We start from the raw sequence: 6,689 nt of genomic DNA, 5'->3' as shown, positions 1-6,689 counted from the left end.
CTCTCTCTCTCTCTTTCTCCTGTCTTTGTTTTCGTCTCTCTCTTAAATAAATTAACCTCTATGATGTTCTGTTATAGCAACACAAAACCATTTAAAATACTCTCTCCATCCACATCTCATAAGGATATCCTATTCAGGTAAACCTGTAATTATTTTGGAGAGTGAGAGGGAGTTGTTAACTGCAGCTGGGGTAACACCAGTGACAGAGAAGGTCAGGCTAGTTGGCCAACAAGTAGTATCCACATATTCTACAAGTTATGTACCATGTAGTTAACAGGAATCCCTCTACCATCACTGAGTTTCAGCTAGTCCCTGACCTGCCATGGCAGCAGCCTCAGGAGAAGCACAGGTGTGTGTTTCCTTTGGTTCTTCTGACTTGAAGATGGCTGCACAGTCAGCACAGAAAGTTGTACTATTAAGCATCACTAAGATGCCAGTAAATGACTGCTTTCCTAATATGTTGAAGAACAAACAATCCATGCCAGTAAATAGTCAGGTTTGATGCAGCAATAATGGCAGCTAGCCTGTGCCAGAAACAGAAGACTGGCCCAGCAGATGGACAGCAAACCCTCTGTCCAGGCAGCATTTAAAGTTAAGCAGAGCTTAAAGCAGTGCTTGGGTAACGGTAACATTCAAGCACAGTAAGGCTAATCCTTAGCAGCCCTGGCCAGGAAAGCAACCCGCGGACAAGGCCTGTCCATAATTCAGAAAAGCCAGTTCAGAGGAAGACTATATAGGAACATGCTATCAGGACCCTACCTAGGGGGAAGCAAGACGTTGCACTGAGGTGGATGAGCCATAGTTCTCCAAATGGGCTTAATAAGAGGTAGTGGGGCACAGCGTGGTGACCAGGCGGCTAAATTTCCACCTTGCATGTGCTGGAGTCCCTTATGGGTGTCAGTTCATGTCCTGGCTGCTCCACTTTCCATCTAGCTCCCTGCTTGTGGCCTGGGAAAGCAGACGAAAATGGCCCAAAGCCTTGAAACCCTGCATCTGCATGGGAGAGCCAGACGAAGTTTGTGGTTCGTGGCCCCTGGCTTCAGAGCTGCCCAGTGTGGCCTGCTGTGGCCGCTTGGGAGTGAACCAGCAAATGGGGGATCTTTCCATCTCTCCTTCTCTCTATGGAAATGACTTTCCAGTAGAAATAAACAAATCTTACCCCCCAAAAAAAGGGGTGGGGAGAAGAAGAAGAAATAGTAGCCAAGGTTTGGGACCTGCTGGAAGAAGGGGCCTAAGGCATGGAGTTAGATTGCAGTAGAATTAATGGCAGAGGTCAGGGTATTATAGTTAGAGAAGAGGGGATTTTGGAGGCAGAAACAGAGGCTATGAAACAGGGGGAGTGTCCTTATACACTCTTTATTGAACAAGGAGCAGACAACTAGTTAGATACGCACACACTGAAACCCAAAGGACACCTGGATGCTGAGTTGGATATCCTCCTGATGCAGACAGATCCCAAGCCCAGGGACTGAAGCCTACTCTCCATCCTGTGAGAGACTCCTGCTAGAAGTCACCACATCTGTAAATAACTCTGAGATAACAGTTAAAAAGAAACCAAACTTCAAGCATTTTATATCTATAGCTTTAAGAGCGTAATGATATTTCCCACTCTATTTTTTCTTCCCTCTACATTCCCCTACCCACTCTCTTCCTTTCCTTCTTTTTTTTTCTATTCATTTATTCATTAATTACATTGTATTACATGACACAATTTCATAGGTACTGGGATTCTCCCTCCTTCACCCCAAACCCCTCCCCCATGGTGAATTCCTTCACCTTGATGCATAACCACAGCTCAAGTTCCGTTGGGATTCCCTAATTACAAGCTCACACCATACAGAGTCCAGCATCCCACTTGTCCAGTCAAGTTCAACAGCCTCCTAGGGAGGCCCTCTCAGGTTTAAAGGCAGAGCCAGCAGAGCGTCACCTCGATCAATTAGAAGCTCCAACATATCATCAGCAACAATCCAGGTATGATGAGACTGGTGCAGAGTCCACTGATTGACATAGTCCATCTTAGAGTTTCCCCTTGTCCAGTTTTTCGCTGCAAACATATAGCTGAGGTGGTTGATTGATCTACTCCATCTTCTATCTTTTCTTGGTTAATGTTTTGATTCCTCCATTTTGTTCAGGGGAATCCCCAAAGAAACTTTGAGGTGTTCCCAGTCCAGGCTCCTACATGCACTACTAGTAAGCACAGTACCTGCCACAGTCCATCACTCCGATCAGCTGGTGGTTTTACCCCCTGGGTTGGTTCTATTCTGAGCCCCGACCTCCATTGGAACCAATGAGTATTGCAGCTCTTCCCGGACCTGCCCATCACACACTCGTCCCTCACCTAAACCAGTGGGAGTTGTGCTGGTTGGGTGCTGCATTCCCTACTGGCACAGGCCATTTCACCTTGGCATTTTGTGTTTTGTACTGTTTTTATCGCAACCAAACCTGGCAAGGCCCCCACACAGTTCCAGCGCTCAGATTTGCCAGTGGATGACGTGAACTGACTCAGCCTGGTCTGCCCCCAACCCGAACCAAATGTATGCCAGTGGGTCACTTTCCAAAGACTATTCTGGGTTGTTTACCTCCATACTTCCTGCGTTTATTTGTAGGGTCAGTGTCCTGTCAGAGGAACTGTTCAGATTCCTCCATCAGACCCCTTCCTGGTGTCAGGCTTCATGCATACCAGCAGGTCCTTTGGCCAGCACCGCTCTTCAACCCATTCTGGTTCCTGCTGTTGAGAGGTTCAACCCAGCCATGGCTCGTCCATACCCACATATAGCTCATATATGGTTCAGTTGGGGTTGAAACGTAGCCGAGCCTGTCCCACATCTACCCTGGTCCTCCGGAGCACCAAACTGTGTTGTGGTCTAACCTGGCATGGTGCGTCAAGTCTGAATCCATATTTGTGCCAAGGGATTACAACTGTGACCCGAACAGAACTCAGCCCCCTTCCAGTTCCTGCGCCCCTTAGTGGTAAGCTCCACCCAGCCAAGGCCTCCCCCAAGCTCCCCAACCAGGCCTGTTCCCAGCCAGTGTTAAGTATACCAGAGGTTGCTCTGGGTCAGCCCAGCGCACCCCATAGACTGTCATGTCTCCTGCATAGACTCCAACGGCCCTTCTAAACCATCCAGTGGGGTCAGAGTTTCCACGGGGATTGGTCCACACATACCTGACACATTTTAGCCCCGGGTATGGTTCTTGAATGCCAGACAATGTCATAGTCTTGCCTTCTGTGACCCCTCTGCTGATCCCTCATCCTATCAGGTAATGGGGTATCCTGCTGGACAAGCCCGGAATTTTGCCTTTTGAATGAACTGGTGTTGGCAATCTGCACTATAAAGTGACTACACGGTCTTCACAGGAAGATTTACTGCCATTGAAAATCTTAAGGACTAATACACATTCTCAGAGAACTGTGGGTTCAGCATGGAGCGACTCATGCAGCATATCAAAGAAACCAGATTCCAGAATTTCCTGGCCAGGCAGCCAGCAGACGCAGCCCAGCGCCAAATGGCGCACTGGCCGCCCGCGAGCCGCTCACCCCATGCACGTACGTATGTATGTACATGGTGGTAAGCCTGGCTGTGCTAGGCTGGAATCGTGGCGGGGAACCCGAGCCCTCAGGGCAGCATGGCTGCCCGGGGGTTGAGACGCTCAGGCCTCCACCCGGATCCTCCTAGCTCCTCCCCCACTCCGGCCGCATGGCGCGCTGAGGAGGTCCAGATTCGCTTTTCCTTTCCTTCTTTTTATTTTAATTTTGCAATGACATTGCTTTAATTTTGTTCATAATCTCAAGGTTAGTCCTTCATTAAATAAAGAATTTGACAAGTAGTAAGAAGAGAATTCACTATTTCTCCAGAGTATAAACAGGGCTATAAATAATAATCAAATCTCAAAATGTCAATCTTGCTCATATACATTACATGTTTTGGTACTCTATATTAGTTACCACAAATCATGGTGCTGATTACATGTATGTAATCATTTGATGAAAGCTCATCATGTAGTATATAATTTTCTGAATAAACATTTGACTTTAGTAAGATATTTTAAACCTCTTGTTTCTGTTCTGCCGAGCTGAGATGAGTTATAAAAATTGTTATAAAGACAACATATTTATCCCTATAAATATGAAATTCAAAAAAAAGGTTTTGTATAGTATTCATATTATAAGTGCAGCAAATAAATAAAAGGTATGGATGGTAGCTCTTGTGTGGCCACTAACTAGCAGATGAATTTGTGCTTCTGTAGGCCTCAGTTTTCTCTCTTAATTTAAAAGGGTTGGTGAGTTACAGTCCTATGTCTTTTCTAGCTTTACTATTATATATTAGGTAACAAGCCAAATGAAAAATGAGGATCTTTTGATGAATCTTGCTACAGAGCAACATGCCACTTCCTGATTCATCTTTTTGTGTAACAAGAACTTAATGCAAGAAAAGGGCTAGCTGAAATGAGCAAAAAACCTGATTGAGTGATGGCCTTGACTCATGAGTAAGCCCTGTTAACCACAAGAAAGCCTCAATCTAGTCACATAATTCTGGAGTCTCAGAAAAAGGAGAAATTATTGACTATTTCCTTCATTAAAGTCTGAAATCAGTAAGACTGAAATTAACCTCTTCCTGTCAAAACAACTGTCTAGAGTTTTTAACAGAATTAAGTTGTGTCAAAAGGTACATTTATTGAGCTCCTGCTGAATACAAAGCTTCCCAATAATTCCTGGGGTAAAAATGGCAATAAAAGCAGACAAGATGCTGCACTGCTGGCCTCAGAGGCTCTGGGGAAGAGGTGATACAGACAAATAAACAAGCAATGCAGAGGAGTTTTATGGTAAGTAATACAAATAGAGAAATGGCAGGTGTAATAGGAGCAAACACAGGAAAGGCACATAATCCACTAGGAAAGATTTTAGAGCAAGTAATGCCTAAATAATGACAAGGAGGTCATTATTTTCACATGCCAGGAGGCAGTGAAATTTAGAAAATGTTCTAGTGAGACTACTGAGCTGTGACTCCCGATGCTACTACTTAACAGCTGTGTGAGCCTGAGTAAGGCTCTTAAACTTATTAAGCCTCAGTCTTTTTATCTGTGAAATGAGATTAAAAACAACCCATGGGTTGTTACAAAAATTCAATGGAAGAATCCATGAAAGTCCTACTTAGCACAGCACCTAACTACTACTACTGTCATCACAGACAGTGAGGCAGAGGTAAGGAAAACAGGCAATATTTCAGACAGAAAGCCCTTGTATAGTTCAGCCCAGAGTAGACAGAGAATATGGCTTGAAAATATTTTAGTGCACCTGGAAGGCAGGAGAGAAGGGGGTGGTACACAGAGGTTAGGGTTTGAAGGTAAGAACCAGAGGGCAAAATGGTCTCAATACTGTGTCAAGAGGTTTGCAGTTCATCATCCTGTAGAAATGACTCTGCACCTACTAGCCAGTTTCCTCTATAGGGGATAGGTCCCATCAGAATTCAGTAACTCTCTAACCTGCTAGGATTCCCTTTCTTTGTTGAATTCAAGGTGCTGGATACTCGAATAATTGCAGTTAAATCAGCAGAGGCATTACCAAAACAATGTTATTCAGCCTAGGAGACCAAGTTCAGAAAATTAACACAGTGTATCTTTTCAAGGTCCTGAGTTGCAATATCCAGCAGACCTCTCTTGAATCATTAAATTTGCTCTATTAGATACAGAAAATCCCAGACAACTAGCCTTACTCTAGCCAGATTTTTTTTATAGAATGCAGATCTATTTTTCTATCAAAGAAAAGCAAATGTAAACCACAGGAATCGTCCTTATGCAAAGAGACCTACTGTCTCTTTAAATCTGATCTCAAGGGGGAACATTAATAAGAACAAACCAAGGCTTAGTGAGATGAGTAAGTATTAGTATGAGGTCCATAAGGACTAAATGTGACCACTGACACAATTCAGCACTCATAAATAATGTTGAAGCACAAGTAAACAATGCATCTCCATTGAAGACAACACTAAGTGCTTCTGGGTAGTTTATTGTCAAGGCTACAGAAACCATTCACAGCAAGAGTGAGCAGGAGAATGGCAGATGCAGTATAAGTGTATTTGGACTAGAATAATCTAATCTTTTCTGTAAAAGAATGAACTATCAGAATTATATGAGGACCCCTGGAGTTGTGTTGTAGTCCCTGTTAGGCTAACAGAAATAAAAATTGTAGTATCATCACGTAGGACACTGCAAGCAGAAAAGGAAGCAACCACCATTCTTCAGCCCTCTCAACCACATCCACTCCTGAAATGCTGTGTAGTTCTTCACTGCACACAAAGAAATAGAAAGCAGAACCTGCTGGCACTTTCACACACATGCTGCTCGTCCACCAGACTCATTACAGTATTTCAGACACAGCATTAAGACTTAAATATAAGCAACAAACACCAGTTTATCCTTTCATTTAAGATGTGTTTATTGCAAGCTAGCATTTGCAAGGCACCATCCTAATAACTGGGAGCAATATCAAGAAGAATGAGATGGGTACACTGGGCACAAAGTAATAAAAGCCACACTGGGGAGCAGATTATATGTTATGGGATCATCCTACACATATTTTAAAGATGTTACTGTTAATAAATCAAATATATGAGATATATTTACTAATCTCATTCATTTAGAGGCTTAATGTGGATTGTAATGATCATTGTGCCTTACTAACTGACAGT

At 43.7% G+C, this 6,689-nt stretch overlaps 1 pseudogene; it reads left to right on the top strand.

Annotated features, from left to right (window-relative positions):
• Nucleotides 1-382: 382 nt before the first annotated feature.
• On the top strand, nt 383-645 carry LOC101521867 (chromatin target of PRMT1 protein-like; annotated as a pseudogene).
• Nucleotides 646-6,689: the final 6,044 nt, after the last annotated feature.

Source organism: Ochotona princeps, chromosome 16 (assembly GCF_030435755.1).
Source record: "Ochotona princeps isolate mOchPri1 chromosome 16, mOchPri1.hap1, whole genome shotgun sequence".
Classification (NCBI taxonomy): Eukaryota; Metazoa; Chordata; class Mammalia; order Lagomorpha; family Ochotonidae; genus Ochotona; species Ochotona princeps.
This window is presented reverse-complemented; position numbering and strand designations above follow the sequence as displayed.